Genomic DNA, 10,000 nt, shown 5'->3' on the forward strand with positions numbered 1-10,000 from the left:
AGCCCACTCTAGAGTGAGCAAGGTTAGGCTGCCCCGTTGAATCTAGGGGAGGGGGGGACACCACCAGGTGCAGCTGAGAGTGAGCAAGCTTTATACCCCTGAGCTGTGTCTGCCTCTGTTATTTTCCATCTCTCTCTCTCTCTCTCTCTCTCTCTCTCTCTCTCCCTCCCCCGCGGCCCTCCCCCCCGCTGTCCGATTTAGCCTATGGAACCTGGGGTTCGTTGTAGGGGGCTGGCTGTCCTTCCCGCCCCCCCGCCCCCCACCGGGGGTGAACATTCTTGGGGGGTGTTGCAAAGGACCAGGCAGGGGAAAAGTTCAGCGGCGCCTATTAGCGAGGTCTGTATTAATTACGTCAAGGTGGCCCGGGCGGGCGGGGCGTTTTCATTAGGTTACCAAGGAAGGCAGAGAGGTTGGGGGCGGGCGAAGCCCTGATGTCCAACAGGCGGGTGGATGTGACTTGCGGGAGGGGAGGCGCGGCACGGCACGTCCGCCACCGTCTCTGTTGCTCGCCTTGGTTTTCATTGAGAGGCCCACACGGGAGGGGGTGGGTTCATGCTCAGGTGGCGAAGAGGTTTTCCTTTCACTTATAGAAGGGGTGGCGAGCGTGCTATGTTGGGCGGTGTGATCCGGCTTACTGTGTGTGCCAAACCTGGCCTTATATTAAGAAGAGTTGGAGTGTGATAAGGTCGTGGTTTGGGTCCGGTGGGCAGAGAGAGAAATGCGTCTGCCAGCAAGCCCCAGGCTCTCTCGCTCTCCGGCGGTGTTGCCCCACTGTGTGACTGCCTTAGCTAGTTGTCTGCCTCCAATTGTGAGCTAATGTCTACAACCTGTGTGTGGGGGCGCCCGACCCATGGATCCTGCCGTTAAAGCTTGATTTTTTTTTCCTTCTCCCCCTTTCAGATGTGCGTTGCCGTGCCGCTGGCGTTGATGGTACACGTCGCTGGAGCTCGGTGATCTGGCTAAGCGTGGGGGGACCCAGCTGGCTGGCTGCCTGCTGCCTGCTGCCTCCGGCTGGACGGAATGCATCGCTCTCTGGAAGACTCTGCTGCAGTCTTGCTTCCTTGGCCTTGGACGGAGCAGCCGTTGCAAGAGGAAGGAGTTCCAGGCTATTAACTATTTAATGGAAGTGATTCAAGCTGAGCCGCGCTCCCCCGTCCCCCGGGTGCATTGCATCGTTGTGGACTAAATTAGCTGTTACATTACTTCGCGTTTTGTGTGTGGTTGGTAGGTGGGTAGGTGGGTAGGTAGGTAGGTGGGTAGGTAGGTAGGTAGGTAGGTGGGTAGGTAGTTAGGTAGGTGGGGTGGGGGATAGGGAAGGAAGGAAGGAAGGAAGGAAGGAAGGAGTAAGTGAGAGTGGGAGTTAGGTGGGGAGGTGAGTTAGGGCATAGGTAGGGTAGAGTGAGAGTGAGCGTGAGAGTTGTTGGGGAGGTAGGTAGCACATAGGTAGGTGTAGGGTAGGAAGGAAGTGAGAGTTGGGAGTTAGTTGGTGGGGAGGTTAGGGTAGCGATGAGGGGGAGCTAGGTGACAGGCAGGCAGCACGATCGGTGGCTGGCTGTGATGTCATTGTGAAAGTCGGCCCTTGACACACACAAGGTTTTTTTGTGTCGCTGCTCGCTTGCTCGCGTGCCCGGGTCGGGCGTTCCGGGCCACGGGGCGCGAGGGCGGGGAGGTTGGACCCTTGTCGCCCGCTCGCTTCACCTGGTGGCCCGGTGTGCGTCCCTGGCCGAGTCTGCCGTGTTGAGGGGGGGTCGTCTGTCTGTCTGTCTGTCTGTCTGTCTGTCTGTCTGTCTGTCTGTCTGTGTGTGCTGCGTCTGTGGGTGTCCCCGCTGCCCGACAGGCGCGCGGGCGGGCCAGCCAGCCGTGCGCATCCCGTGTGTCTCTCCCTGCCGGCTAAGAGGCGCGCGGGCGCGCCTGTCTCCCTGTCCCTGGGTCGGCTCGGGTCGACCAGGGCGGCGGAGAGTGGCGAGGGAGAAGAGAAGGAAAGAGTGGAGGAGCGTCCGGGGGCGGCGGCCCGAGTTTGCCGGGCGAGGCCGGCCGGGCGGCCGGCCTCGCCCGGCAAACTCGGGCCGCCGCCCCCGGACGCGAAAGGTGGGTAGACCAGCAGCCTCGGAGAAGATATCTTGTCTTTTTCCTCGTCGCCGCTAGGGGGAATCGTCGGGCATTTCCCCGGTCCGGGCGAGCCTTCGGTCACGCGCGCATGCGCGCTGTGGCGCTACCGGTGGGCCGACCACCGCACCGCTCCCCCTCCTACTCTCAATCACTCCGATCCTTTCCTCTGAGAGCCTAGAGAAGGCTCTCCTGCGTGAAGTTTCTGTCTCTGTGTGTGTCAGACTGTCTGTCTCTCCCCCCTCCCTCCATCCCTCCCTCTCTGCCTCCCTCCATCCCTCCATCCCTCCATCCCTCCATCCCTCCATCACTTCTCTTCACAAAGGAAGAGGGTCTGCGTGGCGAGAGGAGGGTGGGAAGGGAGGGCGTATGTTTGAACCTTCAGCCCCTTATCCCCGTATACACGATGGCAGGCAGTGAATAATAAAACCTAAGCGTGACAAACACAATGTGATGCTTCTGTCCGTTTGAAGGGATTGATCTGCTTCAAACAGAGGGCACCAGGGGTGGTGAGCTAGTAGGTTTGGGGCGGGCAGAGGTGGTGGCTCTGCTGCTGCTGCTGCTGCTGCGGCTGCACGATTGCATTGACTAAAGCGTGGTTCAAGGCACTCCTGAAACTTGACCTGGTGGCCCTGGTACTGTGCGCACACGCACACGCACACGCACACACACCAGGCTCTTGCTCTTTTCCTTCAGGGATTTGAAGTTCCTGAAGACAGGACAGATTGCTCCTCCCCTGGCTGAGAGAGGGAGGGAGGCAGGTTGGTGGTGGTGTGTTATGTGGTGTGTGTGTGTGTGTGTGTGTGTGTGTGTGTGTGTGTTTGTGAATCACGGTGTAAAAACACACTCTGCCCGCCTGTCCATCAGTCTGCCTTCCCGTGAGAAGCCAAAAAGGACCCATGGAGGCAGGCAGAACCCACTTCTTCAAATGGATTTAGGTCTCTCTCCCACCATCAGCCTAGAATGGAAGCTCCAACTGAATCCACTTCGCTCACATGCAGACTCAAAAACGGATGGATCTTGGACTTTCACTCACTGTCCCTGAGCGTGCCTTCCGTGGCTATTATTTTGTCATGTCTTACACTGTTGGACGTCTCCCTTCACCCACTTTGCTGTTGTCCTTGCCCCAGGGGTGAGATGATCTCGGTCCATCTTGTAACGCTAGTGCTCAGATGAGGACTCTCCCTCCTTCCTCACGCAGGCACCTTTGTCCATATTCTTTAGCTTCCTTCCTTTCAAACGTGTGTTTTCTAGCGGCCTAGACACTGGGCAGCCTCCTTCCATCAGTCCCTCCCTCTGTCCCACCGTCTGTCACTCGCTGCCTGCCTGCCTGCCTGCGTTCTTCCTGACTTTCATGAAAAAGCTCTCAAGTCTTTCTACGACCGACGAGTGTCAGGCCTCAGGCCTTTCCTCCTCTTGAAGAAGAGTTTCTTTCTTCCCCTCTTCCATTCCATTCCTATATTCTTGAGTTTTTGCTTTTCCCCCTTTAAAAAATAAAAACAGGAGACCCGGTCAAATGACTTGCAGGGGTGGGGGGGTGGACACACACACACACACCCTACCTACACCTGACTAGCCATCCAACAAACAAAGCACACACACATACCGGGTGCCTAGGATGTTTGCCAAATTCTCCCTCACCCCTTGTAAGCACTCGGTTGGTTCCCAATCCACTCCGCTCATAGGGCGGTGCGCCCCCTGGTCTCATCACGACAACTGCTAGAGATTCACGAGGGCGGTGTGTGTGTTTATTTTCTGGGATCGGAGCCGCCGCTTTTGGACTGAGTCCCAGTGCTGGCGGTTGGAAGCTCCAGCTTCGCTAGATGGGCCAGCAGGACCCAGCCGCGATTCTGAGGACCCCTCAGGCCTCCCTCTTCCGTGACCATGCGGGTGGGTGGGGGTTGCAGTTCCCGACGGGCTCCTCTGGATCGATCGCCGCTCGCTCCCCACTCCCTTCCCCATCCCGTCCTGGGCGTCCCACACACAAGCAACCTATAGTTCACTTGCCCGAGTTAGGGTCAAAGTCCAAACTAAGATGAACAACAGAATGAAAAAAACAAAACCGAAAAACCGGTCGCCCTGAGGCCAACGGTGGCTCTCTAGCCAGAGACCAGGGGATTGAGATGCTAAAAGAGCTGGCTTCATATGTTAATCAAGCCCCGGCCTGCCTTCCTTCCTTCCTTCCTTCCTTCTGAGCCTTTTCAGGTGGGTGGGTGGGTGAGGGGGCGGGCTTGGGGCTGCTGGGTGGCTGGGTGGAAGGGAGCTAGGCGGCAGGCCTGCAGGTCTTAGGTTTCCCCTGGACCCCTGAGGATTCTCCCCTCCCCCCCCCCACACACACACTCCCCCTTCTGCGGATGTCAGCATTTGGGAGACACAAGTCCTCCCATGAAGGCCCCTAGGAGATTTCATTCCTACCGGGATGGTTGGGGCCCATACCACTTATCACAATCCAGCCAGCCAGCCAGCCAGCCAGCCAGCCATTATGTCAAGTACATTTGTTCGTTTGTTGCCATCATCGTTCTCAAAACATTTAGTTTCTGCTTGAGCCCTTGGTATCAGGTCCTCATGGTTCCCTTCCCTCCTTGATACTCCTCCCTCATTAATCCTTGATAATTTATAAATTATTATTATTTTGTCATCTCTGATACTGTCGGGCGTCTCCCTTCACCCACTTTCCTGTTGTCCTACATACTTTTGTATTTTTCTTTTTAAAACATTTTATTAGGGGCTCATACAACTCTTATCACAATCCATACATATACATACATAATTATATAAAGCACATCTGTACATTCTTTGGCCTAATCATTTTCAAAGCATTTGCTCTCCACTTAATCCCTTTGCATCAGGTCCTCTTGTGATCGCACAGGCTGGTGTGATTCTTCCATGTGGGCTTTGTTGCTTCTGAGCTAGATGGCCACTTGTTCACCTTCAAGCCTTTAAGACCCCCAGACACTATCTCTTTTGATAGCCTGGCACCATCAGCTTTCTTCGCCACATTTGCTTATGCACCCGTTTGTCCTCGTTCCATCTTTTAATAGATCCTGTCATGTCTTTCTGCCGAAATCGGAGGGGTCATTGATTGGGCCCACATGTTGTAAGTAACTAATGCCGGGGCAGAAAGAGACACCCCCTCTCCCATTGATTGGGACCACATGTTGTAAGTAACTAACGGTGGGACAGAAAGAGACACCCCCCCCCCTCCAATCCAACAAACAAAAATCCAATGTATAGATCAATAACCACTTATTGATTAAGTGGTTGATGGGCCATGGCTGGAGGTGGGTGGGGGGTACAGGGGGTGTGTGCAGGCAGGCTGAAACACCTTAGTAATTGATAAATAACCTGCTGAATTTGGCTTCTGTCATGTCATTTTGGCTGAGGCTTGACCCACACGCACATGGTCCGCCCGACCAAGCAGTTTTGAGATAAGCAGTGGCTAGGGACACCTCAGCCTGAGGACTGCAAACATTGGGAATTCTCCCCCAAACGTTCCCACTTCGAGGAACTGAACTGCGTGTGTCAACGATTGATCACCCTGCTGGTGGTTTGATGGTGGCTAAAAAGCTGAGTGTGTTCTGCTGTGCTCTCCGGACCCACTGACTCCTCCCGGGTTGCCCATTCACCCGCTGGCTTTCACTAAAAGCTCGTTTGATTGATTGGAGTGTGTGGCTTTTTGGACTGTCTTGGAAACCAACCGGGGCTACAATTCTTCTCAAGGGGACAGAACTGCCACCAAACCCATCATGACTGGCTGGCAGCGGCGGCGGCAGGTTTCCTCTCCAGGGAGATCACAGTTGCAGGGGGTGGGGTGGGGTGGGGGAAACCATCCGAAGAAGAGCTTACAATGTGGCTCCAGGAACCTCTGACTGACCCCAAGCAGTCAGGAGATGATGCATGACCACCGTGTGTGTGTGTGTGTGTGTGTGTGTGTGTGTGTGTGTTAGCCCTTCCTTGAGGAGTGATGATCGATTTCCATTCAGAGCAGCCACTGAGGACTATCCTACCTGAGTTCTCCTTATCCCACCTAACACCCACACGCCCACCCATCACCTGCCACCCCCGCAATGCAATCCAATTCTTACCCAAACTTTTTGGTTGGTTGGTTGGTTGGTTGTAGGGGGAAGATCAGGTGTTTTGTTTTGTTTTGCTTTTAAACCATTTAAACTTGCATTTCAGCCGCATGTCATACCAACAATGCCGCCATCCTATCCTACTCAGAATAATAGGACGACAATGGTCATCCCATTTGATTCTACAGCATTCTCTTCTTCCCTGTAGCTTTGATGATGATGATGATGGTGATGATGATGATGATTTTCTAATCGTGGCAATACTAGACTAGACTAGACACAACAGAGCATTCTGCAATCACAACAACTTTCTTTCCTGTGTCTCTCCGGCAGGCAAACTTTTGAGACGGAAGAGCCGGTCTCATAATTCCCTACTCCCTAAAAACACTTTTAAAGGTATTCGAGAGCCAGACGTATGTCTATTTTTACAGGCAGATGAAATCACCATTGTCGACTGAATCTCCTTTCAGATGGCTTTCCGGGAATCCAGGAGAGATGATCACTTCGGGATCGGTGACGATAACAACTGGAGGATGGAGGGAGGGTGGGGGTGAAAAGGGGGAACCGATGTACGAGGATCTACATAACAACCTCCTCCCTGAGGGGATGGACAACAGAAAAGTGGGCGAAGGGAGACATTGGACAGTGCAAGAGATGACAAAATACTAATCATTTATAAATTATCAAGGGTTCATGAGGGAAGAGGGACCAGGGAGTGAGGGGGCAAAATGAGGAGCTGATACCCAGGGCTCAAGCAGAAAGCAAGTGTGCTTGACACAATGGATGGATGGATGGATGGATGGAAGAGATGGCTTTCCATTTGACTTGGATCTGCTCTTGTCCGTCAGGGGTCTTCCACATGTCGGCTCATTTTCTGCTCACTTCCCCAAGGGCTCAATGGACTTTTGTGTGAGGACTGACTTCCTCGGACCTTTTATAGAATGTTGAATGTACTTTTGTTTGTTTAAAACAAACAAACAAACAAACAAACACGTGTGTGTGTGTGTGTGTGTGTGTGTGTGTGTGTGTGTGTGTGTGTGTGTGTAGCGCGGCGGCGGCGGCGGCGGCGGCGGCGGCGGCGGCGGCGGCGGCGGCGGCGGCGGCGGGCCGGGTCTAAGTTAGGCGACTGTCCGGCCGACGACGCGCTCTTGCCGGCTAGAGACGCACATTCGTCCCGCCGCCGCGCTTCCTGACGGTTGTCGTCCGCCACCTAGCGGTCACTTTCACTTTCTCTCCGGAGCTCTGTCGCCAACGCGAAGGGACCGGAGCGGCCTGTGTCGCCGCCGGCCCCCGAGTTCCAGGACGCCGGCGGCGGCGGCCGCTGCGGCGGCGGGCCGGGTCTAAGTTAGGCGACTATCCGGCCGACGACGCGCTCTTGCCGGCTAGCGACGCACATTCGTCCCGCCGCGCTTCCTGCCGGTTGTCGTCCGCCACCTAGCGGTCACTTTCACTTTCTCTCCGGAGCTCTGTCGCCAACGCGATGGGACCGGAGCGGCCTGTGTCGCCGGCCCCAGAGTTCCAGGACGCCGGCGGTGTCACTTGTGTCGTCCCGGCGGTGACAGAGCGCCGGCCCGGGAGCGGTGGCCCGAGCTTGTACCTGCAGCCTTACGGGTTGGCGGGCTTCGCTGCCGCCTCTGTCGCTGGTGTTTGTCGGTCAGCACTTGGTCGACCAGCACAGGGCGCTCAGCCGCCCGAAACTCACCCACCCACCCACCCGTCCGGAGGCCGGACCGCCCGAAGCGGTGCTTGAATTTTTCCAGGAACCCACTTGTGGCCCGTGGAACGGCCCTGGTGGCTCAGTCGCACGGAAATTCGGTGTTTACTACCCGGGCCTGGACACTGCCCGCCCGGCAACATGGCAGGCGGCGCTTGAGGGTTTCTCAAGTCCCCACTCTGGGTCCAGGGACCGGCCTTGGTGGCTCGCGGTCACCCGGCGAGTGGCGGTTCGCTCCTCGGCGACTCCCGAGTCCCCTGGCTCCTCGGGCGGAGCCTAAGAAAAATGTCCAAGTTCCTCACATATGCTTCCACATCGGTGGCCGGCCGCGCCGATGTGCGGGACCTCCGGTGTGCGGCACCTGCGTCGCGCGAGGGCACGCTGCCCCTCTTCCCCCCCCCCACCCTTGATTCTCAGGAGGTTGACCAGAGGGCCCTAGGACCTCCAGGAGTGAGTGCTATGGGGTCACTGTGGCAGGCCTTTGGCCGAAACGCGGTTCCGGGGGGTGCCCCGTGGGGAGAAGCCACCACCCCGTCTCCTGGCGCGGTATTTCTTTCGCTGAACTCGGTCATTTTGGGCCACCAGATAGGTGCTGACACGCTCATCTTCAGTGGCGCTCACTGAAGAGGTCGGTTTGATGCTCTGGACGTGTGCGTTGGTTCCCTGGGTCGCCTTTGGGTTACCGATGGCCCGTGGCGCGCGGTCCCTTTGATCCCGCGTGAGTCGCCCGCTTTGAGGCCCGTGCGCCGGCTCTCGCGAGTCCAGCTGTGTCCCGACCCTGTGGTGCTGTGCTCCTCTGGCCTCCAGTGCTCTTGAGGGTGGCGGGACTCACAGAGAGGTTGGCGGGATGGGTCTTCTGTGCTCCCCGCGCTCTCTGCCCGCTGCAGGCATCCCGGGCAGCCGTGCCAACGCTTAGCGGAGCGCCTTCCACGTCCCATGGGCTCCGTCTCCCGTGTCAGGCACTTTCCGTGTCCTTTTGGCGGCTGTCCTTCAGTGGCCCTGGGTGTGGGTCTGGCGGAGGCAGAAACCGGGCCTTTTTCCTTCCCTGACCTCCCCCAGCACCCGACAGGGTATTTTGTTTTTTTTCCTCTCGGTCTCTCTCGAGTGACTTGGATTTTGAACGCAACCCCGATCGATGTGGTGCTGTCGCGCTCTCCCGAGCCGGACCTAAGCCGCGCCAGACGAGGGACGGACATTCATGGCGAATGGGACCGCTCCTCTCGCTCTGTCCGCGGGCCCCTAGCCTCTTCTCCCACCACTCGCTTGTCGGTGCGTGGGCGAGGCAGGGGTGCGGAATCCGGTTCGCCCTCGCACGCTCGCTCCTCTTGCCTCACGGCGTGGGCTTGCTGGGCGTGCGTGGGTCTGTCGGCCCGAGCGGCCATCCCGCGCTCGTTTGCTTGGCGATGGGTCTTCCCCGTGGTGGGGATGGTCTTTCCCTCCTCCTTCACCGTGCACCTGCCGAGGTCCGCACGGGGTTGTGTCTGGATCGGCCCTTTGCCGGTGCCCCTGGAGCGCTCCAGGTTGTCCCTTCAGGTGCCTGAGGCCGAGCCGCGGTGTCGTTCCCGTATCTGGTCGTTTACCCCTCTGGCCCACCACCGCCCTGGTGCCGTTGGGTGCGTGCTGTGCCGGTTCTCTTGGAGCCGGAAGCACTCTGGGGGGTCGAGACGGTGTGTCGAACCCCGTGGGGGGTTGGGTGCGTCTCGCCGGAGGCGTTGCACTCTCTGCCGTGTGTCCCAGCGCTCTCTGGGAAGCCGTGTCATCTCGCCTTTAACCCTGGACACATGTGAGATCTCCCCCGTCATGGGAGTGCTTGCGAGAGCGGGCTGGGAGGTCGCATGCTGTGTCTGCCCGGTGTCTCGTGGGAAGTCGCAAAAACCCCGTTTGGGGCTCCCGTCGCGTCGTCGCGGTTGTGGGGAGCCCCGCGAAGAGATGTGTCCCCGATAAGGGGCCGCCTTAGAGTGCGGTAGCCCCTCCTCCTAAGGGGGGGGCTCTTAACCCTTTCCGGGGCTTGTGTGTGCCCTTGCTTGGACGTGTAAAGTGCGCGTAGATGTCATTTAGTGCTGCCCCCGTCGGGTTGAGAAGGCCCGGCCAGGGGGCGGTCAAAGAG

Source organism: Tenrec ecaudatus, unplaced genomic scaffold (genome assembly GCF_050624435.1).
Source record: "Tenrec ecaudatus isolate mTenEca1 unplaced genomic scaffold, mTenEca1.hap1 Scaffold_3800, whole genome shotgun sequence".
NCBI lineage: Eukaryota > Metazoa > Chordata > Mammalia > Afrosoricida > Tenrecidae > Tenrec > Tenrec ecaudatus.